The sequence below is a fragment of the Pinus tabuliformis genome, chromosome 8 (assembly GCF_031772625.1).
Source record: "Pinus tabuliformis cultivar Carrire ecotype Pingquan chromosome 8, CPIR1, whole genome shotgun sequence".
NCBI lineage: Eukaryota > Viridiplantae > Streptophyta > Pinopsida > Pinales > Pinaceae > Pinus > Pinus tabuliformis.
In genome coordinates, this window is record NC_142294.1 from 2,027,503,416 (window position 1) to 2,027,521,751 (window position 18,336).

Below are 18,336 nucleotides of genomic sequence, written 5' to 3' on the forward strand. Positions count from 1 at the left end.
GGATCATCATCAGTAATAGATAAAGCAAAATTTGAAGAGAAAGTAGATGGACTATACCTTTCTAGCTACCTTCTTTCTCGAACTGACCTTCTCACACCCAGAGTTTGTGGCTCTTCATCTTCTGATTCCTCCTCTGCTGTAGAGTCTCATTCTTCCTCCTTTAGCTCAAACTCTATCTTCTCAGTTTCCTTTGGTTGGACTTCATGTTTAATAAAATCTTTCACCTCTCTGAACACCACATCTCAGATGTACACAACATTCCTTGTTACTGGGTTCCAAATCTTATAATCCTTTAAACCATCCTTATACCCAATAAAGATGCACTTTTCATATTTACAATCCAACTTGGTTCTTTTCTCCTTTGGAACATGTACATATGCATCATATCCAAAGACTCTTAGATGTGATAGAGAAGGTTTCTTACCAGTCCATACCTCTTGTGGAGTCTTATCTTCCAATGCTGATCAAGGTGATTTGTTGACTAGGTAACATGTAGTCTCCACTACCTCTGCCCAAAATTCTTGTCCTAACCCGACACCACTGAGGATGCTTCTTGCCCTTTCCATCAACGTCTTATTCATTCTTTCTGTAACTCCATTTTGCTTAGGTGTATATGGATTAGTCTTCTGTCGTGCTATACCACACTTCTTACAGAATTCTTCAAATTCCTTACTGCAAAACGCTCCACCGTTATCTATCCTCAGCACCTTTATCTTCTTCTCTATCTGGTTTTCCACCAGAGCCTTAAATTCTTTAAACCTGTCAAAGAATTCATATTTATTCTTAAGGAAATATATCCATGTATTCCTTGAGAATTCATATATAAATGATACATAGTACATAGACTTACCTAGTGATGGAACCTTCATAGGTCCAAACACATCACTGTGCACAAGTTGTAATATATGTTTCGCCCTCTTACCACCAGAGGGGAAACTAACCCGATTCTGCTTCCCATATACACAATTTTAACAGAAATCAAAATCTAGAGAGCTATTACTCATACCTTCTACCATACCCTTACCATGAAGTATTCGAAGGCCCTTCTCTCCAATATGTCCAATCCTTTGATGCCACAGCATGGTCTTCTCTCCAGAGACCACTAGAATTTCTTCTCCACTTCCAGGAACCACAGAATTGTTGTACCCATCAATAACAGTGCTACCTTGTAGCTTGTGCAAAGTTCCAATCCAAACTTCCCGCATCAATACTAGTGATCCTCAAACCATTTTGCAAGTATCCTTCTCAAACACTTTTTTTACACCTACATCATCCAACTTGCTTATGGAAATTAGATTTCTAGCCAATGCAGGAATATGCAAAACATATGAAAGTGTTCTAACCCTTCCACCTTGCAACTTCAACCTTAATTTTCCATGACCAATGATTCTAGCCTTCCTATCATCCCCTAAGAATACATCACCACCAGCGTATTTCTCATACTCGCAGAACCACTCTCTATGGGGAGTGAAGTGAAAGGATGTACCTAAGTCAATCAACCATCCCTCATGATCTACATGTGTACTTGAAGAAGCCAAGTACACATACACACCTTCATCTGAGGTGGTTTTCGCCTCTACAGAAGGAGCATAATTGGATCCCTTTCCTTTGTCAGGATCTTTAGATTTACAATACCTTTTGTAGTGCCCTTCCTTTCCACATTTCCAGCACACCACCTTTACAGGTTTTCCTGGAGATTTAGATCTCCCACTCGATGAGTTATTTTTGTTTATATTTTGGGACCGTCCTCATACAGACAAGGCATCACCATTCTGGCTCTCCATATTTTTTCATCTCATCTCCTCCGTCAACAAGGATGCGACTATTTCATCAAACTACAAGGTAGTTGCATTGCTACCTATTGCAATAACCAGACTATCCCACGAATCTAGTAGAGAACACAACAAACTGATGCACTTATCCTCGTCTGAAATTTTAATATCAATAGATAATAACTGACTTACCACAGTATTAAATGCGTTCAGATGTTCTGTCACCGAGTCTCCATCTTCCATCCTCAGGTTATACAGCTTTTTCCGTAGGAACAGTTTATTCACGAGAGACTTAGATTGGTACAAAGTCCCTAACTTGTCCCAAAAAGCCTTCGTCGTAGCTTCCCCTGATACATTCAAAAATACTATATCTGAGACACACAATTGTATTGTGCTCTTAGCCTTCCGATCCAACTTCTTCCATTCTTCATCGGACACTCCCGTTGATTTAGTACCTGGATCTACCATGACCCACTGATCTTTATCCACCAACAAATCCTCCATCTTGAGTTTCCATAACTCAAAACTTTGACCATTAAATTTCTCGATCTCTATCTTTCCACTGCTCGCCATCCTCTTTCACCGCTAGAATCGATCCTACAGATCTCCCACTGAATACGGTCTACCATAGGCTCGAGCGAAACCCCTCAACAACAAAGGCGTCCCCTTGAAGCCAAAATAGCTCTGATACCAAATGTAGGTTTTAACCCGTACATAAATTTACTGCATACGAATTCTAAAACACAGAAAATAAACAATGAGAGAGCATAACACATAAAACACATATACACAAAGATTTTCCCCTAGATCCCAAACTGGGACTACCAGCTTGATTTTTCATTATGTTCCTTTCAATGTTACAATACATATTTATACATGCCGAAGCATCCAATACCATGGATAAAAAATCATCGCATCCAAAACCATGGACTGAAAACCATCACTACCAAAACCATGTGCGAATATCATGCACAAAACCATAGGTAGGTCCGCCCAACCTAATATAGGGTCCAAAGCCCAAATTTTCCAGGGCGCTGCCCCGAACTCCATAGAGTGGAGTTACCTGCACCCGTTAAACCCCCTGTGATCACCCCCCCTGCTATGCAATTGACGCAACGAAGGGGGGGCTCCGCCCCCCCTTCTAACCCTTCAGTTAACTATGTCGGCTAGTTATGGAAAGAATATAACACAACCCAACATGATAGGTGGTTGAGGTGGATGGGAGGAAGAGGCATAAAAGGGGAAGGATGATGACAGGAGGGGGGGGATCCTTGGTCTTGGTTTTCATTTGGTTTTGTTTTGGAAGATTTTTTTTTCGAGGAGGGATGTGGAGAAAGAGGAGGGAGATCAAACTTGGATCTGGAGAGTGTTGGTTAAACTTGGACACACTACATCTGGTTGGACTTGGGCTCAGAGGGCTAGGGAACCTGTGGAGGTTCCTTGGGCTAGGAAATACTTCCTAGTTGGCTGGGAGGAAAATCTAGTCAGGTAGTCAAGAGGAGAATCCCAACAGAGTTAGGAGCTCAGGAGCATCTCAACTAAGCTATTGGAACATGTATTCCTTCGTTTATTGATTACTTATGTAAATGGTTGCAATGAAATTCTTACTTATTTAATTTGTGGTAAATAAATTTTAATGGTATATTATCATCAAATAAATGTTTAGATATAAATTAGTTATTTCCCATCTTATTATGTTTTAGAGAAATTTAGTTTTTAGTTAGAGGACCCTAGGAGGGAGCCTCACATGTGGTATGAGAGCTTAGGTTCAAAATCTAGACCTTGAAGCCTACCTACTAGGAAATAAAATTTAAAAAATTAAAATTTCAAATTCAAAATTTGGAGCCAAACCAGCCAACTTAATCATAATGAATTAATCCTTTTTTTTACATTAATATATACATTTTCTCCCAACCTGCCACCGCAACCTTCTTCCAATCCTTCGCTGGAGTTATTTTCTAAACTCTCACCAGACTTATTTTCCAAACCCTCAATCATTTTTTCTTCCACTGAATTCTCATGGCCAATAAGATTACTATTATTTTCAAGCATTGAACTGGGTTCTCTTACCTTAATTTGCTCGATGAATTTAGGTCACAGTGCGTTCTGGCGCTTGGGAGCTCCACTGATTCGCTCAAAGGCTGCAATTACTAAATATCCTTTGCACTTATCTGACCTCCTGCTTAACATCGACATTGATAAGGGATGTAAATGCGTGGCAAATAAGCTACAACCACTGCGATAGCATAGGCATCTCCGTGGATTTTCCCGTTCGAAAACATAGGATCATTTCTGCATCTTACAAATGTGAAATTTACAGTTCGGTTCAAAGCTTCCATGGCTAGCAAATTCAGGGGCACTCAAATTTAGGAAAAGCTATTCATGGTCTCAGTCTCAGAAGTCTCAATATGATTTTCAAAGAGACGAAGATGTTAGAAAATATACTAGCGCTTGCATTGTTCCCTGTGCTCCAAGAGCTCTCCCCGAGATCATACACATACCTTGTTTTTTTTGGGCTCCGATACCAGCAATGTGCCCATCTTCAAAGTGATTTCCAGAAATTCCTTCAAACTCATGCACTACTCTCCCTGTGTTGGTGTCGTTGTCCTCGGGTTCATGAACTGGATCTTCAGATTCGGCATTATTCTCCTTGTTCTTCTCTGCCCTTAACTTTTTAGTCAATCCCACAGATTTTCTTTCATCCCTGTGCCCAAACCCCCTCGAATCTGGCTTGCTGCCATAAAAAATTATGGTTGGAAATCCACATTCATGCATCGTGGGAAATTTTATTTCCTCCCTACCCTTAACAAATTTATACTCAACTTCATTCAGAAGCCCTTCCCTGACTATATTTTCAGGCATACTTTTCGGAAAGCTGGCACCTGTAGACGACTTGCTGCTCTCTTCACCATACTCACAGCTCCCTCCAGCAGGAAACATATTTACTGCATTCCAGGACCCTGAGTCCGACATCTGGTCCTAGTGAAAAAATCTCGAGGTTGATGGCAACTCAACATTACCAACAAAGGATTCAGAACAAATTGCTTCAGATTTCACCTTTCTTTCGCTGGGTGCTCCATTGGGTGCCCTCAATTGGATAGATTTTCAAACAGGGAGGATAAAATAAATTGCGTCATCTAGACTTGAACAGTAATGGCGCTGCCCAAACTTGAACCAGAGACCTCATTGAGCCATACAAATATAACCACCAAGACCTATTTGATAGGAATAACGCTACCATCTAATGCCATCTTGCTCAAGTATGGGTTTATAGTCAGAATGCCTTTTCTGCTCCTCTGTGGACTTCCTCATGACATTGTCATGCTGAGCTAATAGTTGATATTTTGAAAGCCTTCTGAATTTTCTCAGTCCATTTATTCTTTCCTCCAGCTGGAATCGTTCATGTAAGGTAGCAACTGCTGCTGCAACCTATGACACAAACACCCTGCCTAATAAACCCTTAGTCTGTATGGAACGCTTAATCCTTTGAAAAAATAAGAAATAGTTTAACAATGTTCAAGATCACTAAATGATCTTCTTTTAAATCATGTTAGACCATAAAGAACAGAAAAATGAAATATGTTAATGTTGTGATCATGAAGTTGTCAGGTGGGACCAAACCCAAATCCTTGATAGTTGTACTATGCTTTGCATCTAACAACATCACTTTAGACTTTACCCAATTTCTTTCAATGTCCTAATACACCCATGAATCCAACCATGTCATTTAAGGTTTCATTTTCAGAAAGAATCAACCACAAGATGCTAAGAAAAGCTGTAAATATATGGCATGTTGCCTCAACTGCTATCAAATGATAATAACTATTTTCAAGATAGGTTTACACTGTCGACAGTTTCATGTATGGTCACAAATGGACTTATAAAACCCTGATAGTCTTTCAAGATTCATCTGGTCAACAATGCCTACAATCCATCCTTGCAATGTTGTGAATAAGTTAGCATCCCCTAGAATTTTGTTAACATACAACTCTGAGTACTTTTAATTCATAAATTCACCCGTTATCTGCTCATATGTATTCCTAGTGGCCATTTTCATCCGCAAACTTATACTCTTCAATCTCCATAATATTCAAATATGAAGTTTTGTTATTGTTATATTCACTGGATGCATAATCAACATCTTGCTGGATTTCAACTCTAGTGTCTTTTGAAATGGACATGCTTACAGAAAATCTAAAATGCTTTACCTGATCCAAGTGGCTCTAGAGAGACACATAAGACAAAGAGGGCTTATGAATGCTTGAAAATCAAAGTACTCATAATGACTTCGACCCAAGACCAGAGTGTAGATCTTCTCCGCCTGATTGCAGAGGTGTGAACAGTTCGTCAATCCGAGCTCGTATGAGGAAGAACGAGCCAGTTAGAGTTTTGGTCAAAGTTGGGTTGTGGGCCAGGTTTAAGTGTCCTACAATTTGACCAACCCCGAGGCATAAACATAGCTCCTGAAATCGGTCAAAATTGTGGCCTCGTTAATTTGCCCAATGACCTTTATTTTCTAAATATTTTAAAAATACCTCTATTTTATAAGAAGTCAGAAAAAATATTATGAGGTGGTGGGCCACCACCCCCGCCATCCAAAAAATACATAACAAATTCAACAATTTTGATTGGGCCAATGTGCCATCACCTCCGCTGGCCCTCTCGCAACCGTACCCAAATAAAATCATTGTTAAATTTTGGCTCGGCGGCCATCACCCCGCTGAGCCCTCATACCATTACCCACACATAATACCATGTATTACGGGGGTGGGCATAGGCCACCGCTGATGGACTCAGCCCATGCCCCAACCACCAACTCATGCGCCAAGACATAAATAAGGGAGCCAGAGGGGTCGAACCCGCCCGGCCCACGTGGCCGGCCCCCAAGCGGGTGGCCCCATGACATATAATGTATCGTAATACGTAACCCAAACCACACTTAATGCGCCTCCTAAAACAGTTAATGCACCAGGTGTGTGTGCAAAAGACATGGGGCAGGCCGCCCAATGCAGACCCAACCCCATTATAAAAAAAAATTCGTTCATATTTAAAACTGTAATATGGCAAATTGAGAGGGGCGGGGATTGATCACCCGACCCCTCCTCCACTATTTTTAACTTGAACCAATCCTCTTAACTGCATACATTGGTTAATCCATCGAAGGTAATCTATATAAACCCAGTATTTTTACCATTGCACGGAGTTTGATCAGAGATGGAGAAACCAGGAGAGGGCACACAAATCGAGGCAAATTAATTAATTTTTAATGTAGGAACCATGAATTTTGCAGGAGGGCTAAATTTTCACTTTGTCAGAATTTGACAAATTTTATATGGATTCAAAACCTCTCGTCGGCACGAACGCAATGACGTTGTTAGTTTCTTCATCACATTTCTGTATTTTTTGGCCAATTTCAGGCTGAAGGTGGAACCATGACCGTTGCAAAAACAGGGAGCGGAACCATGATCCTTGCAATTTTCCTGAGGTAATTTCTCTCCATGTCAGAATATAGTCAAGTTTATACTTGTTTTTCACGATTTTCCGCAGTGATCACAATGGCAAGGTCATATTTTCCATTTGAGTTGCAGATTCCCAGTCCATCTATGGAGCAAAATCTTTGAAGAATCTAGGGGGAATCTAAAATATTCCTTGAGCCCCAGATTCTCAATTTCTCAGAATTTGGATTTTGGACAATTGATTTTTCACTACTCAACACCAAAAATCTGATGGTGCATTCAGATTTGTCATTCTCTCATTTCATTTTCCAGCCACTTTTCTAAGTGCCAGTGCAGATGTCCACATTCATGTGCGAGCAGTCATTTTCATGCGATCGATGCCATGAGATGGATGGTTCAGCAAGCTTCAGCAGTTTGACATCTTTTTCTTCAGATGGCCCCTGGTGGTGAGGTATATGATGTGTTCATGTACTTCTTCTTTATGCATTATGCTGCATAAATCCTTGATTGATGTTGATGTAGGATCTTGTTTATTACATGCCTTCATGATTCCTTGCTTGATGTGATGCAGAATCGTATATGTGATGTACTTGTTGTCATGATTCGTCATGTTATGTTTTGATATCCCTTTTTTGTATGTTGCTGGTATACTCTTGTTTTGATCATGCATGTTTTGCACTGAGATCCCTTTTATGCCACTTTGGCGGGATGCTCGTCATGCATGAGTTTTGTGTCATACTGATAGGAGTATTTTGACTGAGATTTCTTGTAGTGGAACATCTCTTGGAGCCACTCCTGCATGAGGGAATTTCTTTGTATGATCGAAACATCATCTCTTGTGTACATCATCACTATTGACAACACTTGATGCAGCAACCTACACCATCTCGACACCTGGGCCTGGAGATGTAGTCCCTCCTGGACAAACTCCGTTATCAACGTCTTATGTTTTCATGTGTTGATGATTGACATGTTCCTCTTCTTTACAGAATGCAGATGTATTCATTAATTTTCTTTTAAAAATGCAATTTAACACTTCACGAAAGTAAAAGTTCTTGGAAGGGTCCTTCGTCACACCCAGACCTGGATCAAGTGGTCTTTGTGTTGATGTGAATTGCAGCATGAAAAATGGAACGTGCAGCGACAGAAGATGAAAAAGCGATGTTCGAAACCAATTTCAACATTCCAAAAGGGTAGAGATAATGTATGAAACTCTACAGAAAGAGACAGATGAAAAGGGGTGATTGCAGCATCAGTGGCAAGCCACAGAAGAGGCCCTGGAAGAACTGAAGCAAAACAAACATAATCTTCAAACATAGAACGTTGAATTGAAGATGCATCTACATGAAGAGAAAGAGGAGAAACATAATTTGCTACGACAGCTGCAAGCAAAGGACGAGGCCTTGAAAAAGCTGTAGCGAGACCCATGTGAGGTAAAACATAGTTGTCCATCTTCATGTATGTTTCATGATGATGATTTCGCTGTTTTTGAAAATCATACCACAAGAATTGGCTCCAAACTGTTGAAGAGAATGGGGTATGAAGGAAAAGGCTTGGGTGTTAATGGCCAAGGCATTGTCAACCCCATCAAAGTAGAGGAATTACCATGTCGAACAAGACTTGGGTATGTCAGAAAGGAAGTTGGGGAATGCGCCATGACAGTTAGTGAACCACCAACAATGGATGATGAGAAACCCTCATCAGTTCTTTCCAAATCGAAAGAGGAGGTAAAAGATGTTGATTTCCTTTCAGTTTCATCTTCACATAGTATGAGTTTTGTTGGAGATTTGGAGATCCCAATTACAGGGACAAACATGAGGCTCCTTACAAGGATGAGGCACGAGGAGGAAGAAGAACTTGGTGTTAATAACCAAGGCATAACTCAACCATTGGAGGTTGAGCAAAGACCTCAATTTGGAGGCTTGAGATACACCAAAAGAGAATGCTCAAAGGTGTCGTATGCTTTCGAGACATCGTCGAAATCGTTGAGGAAAGAGAATGATGGGAGCCCATCCCCACCATTCCATGGAAGTTTCCATGGCAAGGAAAGGGCTAAGGCAAGCTCTCATCGCCATGCTTACACGAGAGACAGCAAGGGAAGGTATAACCACTTTCGGTCTTTGAATGTTCATTTCGATTATGATCATGTTGATAATAATGAACGTAAAACATGGCATCGAAAAACATGCACCTTTTGTGGATTACATAACCATACATTTTCTAAGTGCTGGAAAAGAATGGAAGCACACAAAAGGATGAGGCGTGAAAGACCCTCTCAACAACATGTAAAGAAACAGGTTAAACAGATATGGAGGAAGAAGATGTATTGCAGTCATTGCGACAGAAGTGGCCATCAAAGAGCCACTTGTTGGAGGCTCCATCCAGATCAACGCCTTAAAGATAAAGCGTCGGTGTGTGAACTAGGTGAAACAGTTGTTCGACAAGCAAAACCACCTCAAGGAGGTGACCCATTCACATTGATAAGTGAAAAATGGTTTCTAAACATGTTGTCATTTCATGGTCATTCTTTTGTAAATCATTTGTTGCATTTTAAAATGTAAAAGTGATGATGTGTTTTCCATCACTTGTTCAGCAACAATGATGTATGGTCATATTTTGAGTCGCATTTTACACTCTAAAAGTGATGTTATGTTTCCATCACTTATCAAAACAATAGTGTTTGGCCTTATGTTTGTAAATCATGTGTTGCAGTGATGATGTGTTTTCCATCACTTGTTGAAGCAACAATGATAGGTTGGCCTTGTTGTCATAGTTGAGGTCTTACGTCCATATTGATGTAAACTTGACCATCGAGTATGTGTTATAAACTTGTGGCAAGTGTGTGACGTTTGGGTCATTAGTTGGTCATGTCAATCAAGCATGTAATTTGCAAAACAATGTACTACATGTTGTAGAGGTTGCAGGTGTCGGCTCATCGCTTAAGGCTCTAAAGAACAAAGGTGAAGGAGATGGAAGTGAGACCTTTTCAAGATGCTTGTGATGGAGACGTGGTACATAGAAGTTGCAAATTATTGTTCATGCTTTTGGAGGACCAAAAGCTCCTCAGTGGGGAGGATTGATCCAGGTGGCTCTAGAGAGACACACAAGACAAAGAGGGCTTATGAATGCTCGAAAATCAAAGTGCTTAGAATGACTTTGACCCAGGAACATAGCGTAGATCTCGTCATCCTAATCACGGAGGTGCAAACGGTTCGTCAATCTAAGCTCATATGAGGGAGAACGAGCCAGTCAAAGTTTTGGTCAAAGTTGGGCTATGGGGCAGGTTTAAGTGTCCTACAATTTGATCGACCCCGAGGCATAAACCTAGCTCTCAAAATCGGTTGGAATTGCAGCCTCGTTAATTTTCTCAATAACCCTCATTTTCTAAAAATTTTAAGAATACCTCTATTTGATAAGATGTCAAAAAAATTATTATGAGGTGGAGGACCACCACCCCCGCCACCCCAAAACTACATAACAAATTCAAAAATTTTGTTTGGGCCGATGGGCCATCACCCCTGTCAGCCCTTCCACAGCCATACCCAAATAAAAACATTGTTAAATTTTGGCTCGGCAGCCATCACCCCACTGAGCCCTCATACCATTACCCACACATAATACCATGTATTACGAGGGTGGGCACGGGCCACCACCAGTGGACCTGGCCTACACCCCAACCACCAACTCATGCGGCAAGACATAAATAAGGGAGCCGGTGGGGGTCGAACCCGCCAGGCCCACATGGTTGGCCCCCAAGCAGGCGGCCTTATGACATATAATATATCATAATACGTAACCTAAACCACACTTAATGCGCCTCCTAAAATAGTTAATGCACCTCCTAAAACAATTAATGCATCAGGTGTGTGTGTGCAGAAGACATGGGGCGGGCTACCCAATGTAGACCAGAACCCCTTATAAAAATTTGTCATTCAGATTTAAAACTATAATATGGCAAATTGAGAGGGGCGGGGATTGATCACCCGACCCCTCCTCCACTATTTTTAACTTGAACCAATCCTCCTAACTGCATACATTGGTTAATATGCTAGAGGTAATTTATATAAACCCAATATTTTTACCATTGCACAGAGTTTGAGACAGAGATGGAGGAACCAGGAGCGGGCATGCAAATCAAGGCGAATTAATTAATTTTTAATGCAGGAACCATGAATTTTGCAGGAGGGCTGAATTTTCACTTTGTCAGAATTTGACAAATTTTGTATGGATTCAACACCTCCTGTTGCTATGAACGCAATGGCGCTGTCCGTTTCTTCATCAGAGTTCTGTACTTTTTGGCCATTTTTAGGATGAAGGTGGAACCATGATTGCTGCAAAAATAGGGAGCAGAACCATGATCCTTGCAATTTTTCCGAGGAGGTAATTTTTCTCCATGTTGGAATATAGTCAAGTTTATAATTGTTTTTCATGGTTTTCTATGGGGATCGCAATGGTGAGGTTAGATTTTCCATTTGAGTTGCATGTTTATTGTCCACCCATGGAGAAGAATCTTTGAGGAATCTAGGGGGAATCTAAAATATTCCTTAAGCCCTAGATTCTCAATTTCTCAAAATTTGGATTTTGGACAGTCGATTTTGCACTACTCGATGCCAAAAATATGATGATGCATTCAGATTTGTCATTCTCACATTTCATTTTCCAGCCACTTTTCTAAGTGCTAGTGCAGATGTCCACATTCATGTGCAAGCAATTATTTTCATGCGATCAATGCTGTGAGATGGATGGTTTAGCAAGCTTCACCAGTTTGAAATATTTTTCTTCAGATGGCCCCTGGTGGTGAGGTATATGATGTGTTCATGTACTTATTCTATATGCATTATGCTGCAGAGATCCTTGATTGATGTTGATGCAGGATCTTGTTTATTACATGTCTTCATGATTCCTTGCTTGATGTGATGCAGAATCGTATATGTGATGTACTTGTTGTCATGATTCGTCATGTTAAGTTTTGATATCCCTTTGTTGTATGTTTATGGGATACTCTTGTTGTCATCATGCATGTTTTGTATTGAGATCCATTTTATGCCACATTGGCGAGATGCTCGTCATGCATGAGTTTTGTGTCATACTAATAGGAATCTTTTGACTGAGAGTTCCTATAGTGGAACATCTCTTGGAGCCACTCCTGCGTGAGGGAATTTTCCCTGTATGATCGCGACATTATCTCTTGTGTACATCATCACTATTAACAACACTTAATGCAACTGCCTACACCATCTTGACTTCGGGGCTCAGAGACGTAGTCCCTCCTGGACGAACTTTGTTATCAACATCTTATGTTTTCATGTTTTTATGATTGACGTGTTCCTCTTCTTTACAGCATGTAGATGTATTCATTAATGTTCTTTTAAAAATTCAATTTAATACATGACGAAAGTAAAAGGTCTTGGAAGGGTCCTTCGTCACACCCGAACCTGGATCATTACCACTTTAAAGCTTCTTGCAATTTTGGATATGTAAGATTCTACAACTGGTGAACCTGGTATGACCTCCTCTGGAAGCTGAGGTAGGCAGTTTGGTATACATTCCTTCTTTTTGGAAGATGGCGAATACAGAGAAAAACATGCCCAACAAAAAAAAATAAACCTTAGAATTAGGCACCTTAAGAAAGGATCCGAGAGGAGGCATGCCACAACACGTCAAATGAGTTAAAAGTTGCGAGGGCCTCTCCCCATTCTAAAAAGAAAGAGGAAAGTAATTTGCTACTTGATCATATACACCCATGCCTAAATTGGTTGTTGAGAGACCAACCAGTCTATAGAAAGCTGGTAAGGGAGATGTAAGGAAAAATGTAAAAAGACTCCCATTGCTTTGATATCAAGAACTATTTGTGGTTGTGTTCACAGAGGGAGGTTGCGCCATTGGGGAAAGGAATAATGCAGCTGGGTCCCCTCATTTTGCACCACTGATGACCTTGAACTTATTACTGTTGGCACTATCAATGATAATGAAGAGAGGCTCTCTTGTAAATTGAATGATATCACCTGGGCAAATAGTGTTCAGACCTCTATTTCCTCGAGAACTCAACAATAGCCCACCCCCACCATTGTTGATTTAGTGCCCCCTCTCATGAACAACAATCTTGTGAGATGTGGGGCTATCATGTGGTGAGATCATTGGAGAAATGGAGTTTACATCTAATGTTGTATCTATAACATGTCGATTCGAATGAGATTCTGCCTCTTAGTAAGTACCAGAAGTTGTAGTTAGTGACAAATTACCTTGACTTCCCATCCCTAATGCTGATATATACAACAACACAACACTATCAACTAGTAGCTTTTCACAAATTATGGCTAATACAACTAGAAAATGCATAGCGATGGGACGATATAGGATAGCTTTGCATGGGTTTGGGGGTAAAATTGGATCGATTATATTGTCTATAGGATTCATGCAACCTGAACCTTGTCTAGTGGATCATCCATTCATTCCTGACTCTGTTGTTCGCGACTAATAGAATATCCCACTTGGCTTCCACTCTAAACACTGGAGCATTATGAAAGCATCAAGAGTAACCTCAGCAAATTTTATCTCACGATGATGATAGCTTGTCAGTAATGCATCTCTTAATTTTAAATCCTATCTTCCTCCCATGCCAGGTTTCCCATTTAAATTCTTTATATATATATGTGTGTGTTGTTTTGTTCAATAAATATTTTTATGTTTTGTGAAACTCTTATAGAAATATAAGTGTTTATTTATTATATTTTTTTTTACCAAAAAAATAAAATAAAAAAAGTCTCTATCGAAATTGAGTCATAAATATTGACCTAAAAGCTTCTCTTAATACCATTAGTTTCGATGAGTTAAGAAGCTATGGAAATTATAAGTCAAATACATTTTGAAATTAAGATTTATGTGTTTGGTCTAATGCAAGTATATAAATGATATTAATTTTCATTCTCCATTCCATTAATATCTCACAAAAATGGCATTCTTTCATCCCAAAATATTTTATACTTTGTCTATGAGGCTTGTGAGAGTTCACATTTATTTTTGCAATGTTATTTTTCTTCTTTTTAATCTAATTATTGAATATATATATATATATATATATATATATATATATATATATATATATATATATATATATATATATATCTATTTATTTATTTTTGCAGTGTTATTTTTCTTCTTTAATCTAAGTATTGAATATATATATATATATATATATATATATATATATATATATATATATATATATATATATATATATATATATACATTCATGGATAATTGCTTAGAAACTTTGCTTCAAGGACACTGCCTCTTCAAGAGGTGAGACCAATTGTTTATATGTCCTATAGGAGATCCCAAGATTTATAAAATGAACATAAATGATTTTAAAACATAATATAAAGGTTGGGAAAGAACAACTAATGGCCATAGAAGTAAAACATGACTAAAAAGGGTATTATTCACATAAGTATTAAACTTAATTATTTGAATATATTAAACCAAGTTATTAATTAGCTTAATATTAAATTATAACTATGGTACTAAAGAAAACAATTTTGTGTTAGAGTGTGACTTACAAGTACATTGCACCAGTACCCTAGCGAGTATCAAGAGAAAATTTGTAAGTTATATAGAACTCACACATGAGGGGATTTGGTAGATCCTTGGGAATCTTCTGAGTATTAATAATGCTTGTTTACGAGCATAGTAAAAGAAAAACTTATGACTATCGTTATACACATGTATGTGAGTCAGCTAAGAGTGGGCAAGTTCTAAGTTGGATTAATGAGTCTTTCGTATCATATAGATATTTGAACAATTCAAAATGGTGAGGACGTGAAGAAATCAAGGTCAAGGAGGGTCATCACAAGGACCTCCTACAAATAACCCATTACCTTCACCAGAGTTGGCTCTCATCTTGTGTTCCCTAGAAGCAATTAATGAGACTTTAAGAGGGCACCAAACAATTGAAGTGGAAGTAGAGCACCCTCCATCAGGGTTAGGAAATCTCGAGGGATCAAGAGACTCTGATAGAGGACCTCTAATCAAGGACATTACTAGGGTGCTCCAAAATATTAAGCTCCTAGAGTTTGCTAGAGGTCATGCCAGCGAACATGCAAAAGCCTGGTTAGAAGGAATAAGAAGGTGTTTCACACTAAGAGATTATACTTCCAATTCAAAAGCTAAAATAACGATATTCCAACTCAAACATAGTGCTCTGAATTGGTGGGGTAACTTAGAGCGTCAACTACACCTCACTCCGACATAGTTACTTGGGAGTTATTTGAGGAGAGATTCAAGAAAAGGTACCTACCAACATATTATGAAAAGCAACAGGTAGGAGCCTTCCATGCCTTGGTACAGGGAAATTGTACGGTAGAAGAATATGAGATTAGATTCATGGAACTGGTCAAGTATGTCTCCTACATGGATAGTGACCAGCGCCAAACAGATCGTTTCATTTATGGATTGAACCCTAAGATTAGGGCAATGGTGCAGATGTGGAAACCATCCTCAGTTGCAGAAGTTGTGGAACATGCTCGTTATGTTGAAGAGCACTTAGACTTAAAGGGTGGAAATAAAACCATTTTTCCACAACAACCAAGGTTTATGGGGAAGGCCCCTTGTACCTTCCCCAAGGGAGGAAGTTTGAGGCCACCGCCATATGGAAACAAGGTTGTACCTAGAGCACCAACAACGGGTATTTCAATGGTTATTAGTGCAACTTCACCCGCAGCTTCAAGGACGCATGTAAATCAAGGTCATAAACAAGGAGCAACGAGTAGGGGCAAGGGTCCCAAGGGAAGGAACTCTTTCCAAATAACTCCACAACATTTTGTTCAAAGTCTACCACGCATCACTTGTTGGGGATGCGGGGGACCTCATTACCAACGTGATTGTCCTGAGTTACAAACTGGTAACAACCATAGAGAAGGAAAAAGACCAATGGGGGGAGCAAGTAGCCACCATAAAATCTATGCAACAGTTGATAACCAAAAATTTGAACACAAGTCCACCGTGGTAGAAACCTCAAGTATGATAAAAAAGGTAAAAGTTAAAATTTTGTTTGATTCAAGTGCTACAGATAGTTTCATTTCACCAATTGCATTAGAAAAATGTGGGTTGGTAGCCTATGAGCACGATGACTTTAAGCAAGTTGAGATGGCTTATGGGATAAAACAAGTAGTAGGACCTAGTGTTGACCAATGTCAGGTAAACCTTGGGGTGTGTATAACTAAGTTGAAGGCATACGTCACAACATTGGGGACGTATGATGTAATTATTAGAATGGAATGTCTAGAAGCTCATTGAGCTTTGGTAGACTGTTTCAAGAAGAAGGTGATTTGTTTAGATGATGAAGATAGGCCAAGTGAGATTTGTGGAATCAAGAGAGGAGTGTCACTACAATTCATATCCATGATGAAGGTAAAACGTTGTCTCTGACAAGGTTGCAAACTATATGTGGTCGAGGCTGTAAGTGACCAGAAAGGATCCTCCCTAGATCAATACCCAATTTTGTCAAAATTCAAGGATGTTTTTCCTAAGGAATTTCCTGGATTACCTCTTGTAAGGGAGATTGATTTCACAATCGACCTAAAACCTAGTGCAGAACCAATATCTAAGACACCCTATAGGATGACAACTCCATAACTTTGTGAGTTGCAGATGCAGTTAAAAGAGCTCTTAGACTTGGGATTTATCAGACCTAGTATTTCACCTTGGGGTGCACCAATGATTTTTGTCAAGAAGAAGGATGGTTCCTTAAGGCTATGCATAGATTATAGGGACTTGAATAGAGCCACAATAAAGAATAGGTACCCAATACCTAGAATAGATGACCTATTTGATCAAATGAAGGGAGAAACAGTTTTCTCAAAGATTGATCTACGATTTGGATACCACCAATTGAGGATTAAGGAAGGTGACATCTCAAAAACTGCATTTCAAACTTGGTTTGGGCACTACGAGTTCGTAGTTGTTCCATTTGGTTTGACCAATGCACCAACAGTATTCATGAGCCTCATGAATGGTGTGTTCAGGAAGTATTTGGACCAATTTGTGCAAGTATTTCTAGATGGCATTCTTGTGTATTTCAAGAATGAAAAGGAGCATGAAAAGCACCTAAGGGTTGTATTGAATTGCTTAAGGGGAAATCAATTGTATGGAAAATTATCAAAACATTCCTTCTTTGAGAAGAAAGTTTAGTACCTTGGGCACATCATTTCAGGAGAAGGGATTTTAGTTGAACCGGAAAAGGTGAGGGCCATAATGGATTGGCCAGTACTGAAAAATGCTCATGAGGTGCGTAGTTTCATGGGGCTAGTAGGGTATTATCGTAGGTTTGGGTTTTCGAGGATTGAAGAACCCATCACCACATTACAACGAAAGTTGGTCAGGTATGAATGGACATATGAATGTGACACTACATTCACAAAACTAAAGAGGTTACTAACTAGTGCGCCAATCCTTCGAGTATCAAACATGGGAAAAGACTTCACTATTTGCACCAATGCTTTGAAGCAAGGATTGGGAACAATATTGATGCAAGAAGGCAGATTAATAGCTTACGCATCTAGAAAATTGAAGAAACATGAAGAGTTGTATGCTACCCATGACTTAGAGTTAGCAGCAGTGATTATAGCTTTGAAACTGTAGAGACACTACCTCATTGGGAGAAGATTTGAGTTAATAACAGATCATCAAAGCTTGAAGCACCTCTTCACTCAAAGGGATATGAATGCTAGATAATGGCGGTGGACAAATTCATGAGTGAGTATGATTTTGATATCTCATACATTAAGGGAAAGGAGATTGTGCTAGCCGATGCACTAAGCAGGAGCCTTAAGGGTAAATTTGAAGGAACGTGTGTTGGATAAAACCTTTGAAGATAGTTGGCATCTAAAGGTTTTATCAGCACTTTAGAGTGGGAAGCAGATAGAACCAAAGTTTGAGGGATATGTCCTTGAACCAGATGGACTATTGAGATTTCAAGGGAGAATGTACATACCTGAGGAAGGGGGTATAAGAAGGACCATCCTCAAAGAGTCACATAGAGCACTCTATTGTGCACATCCTGGAGTGAAGAAGATGTACGTAGACACAAAGAAACTCTTCTTTTGGGCAGG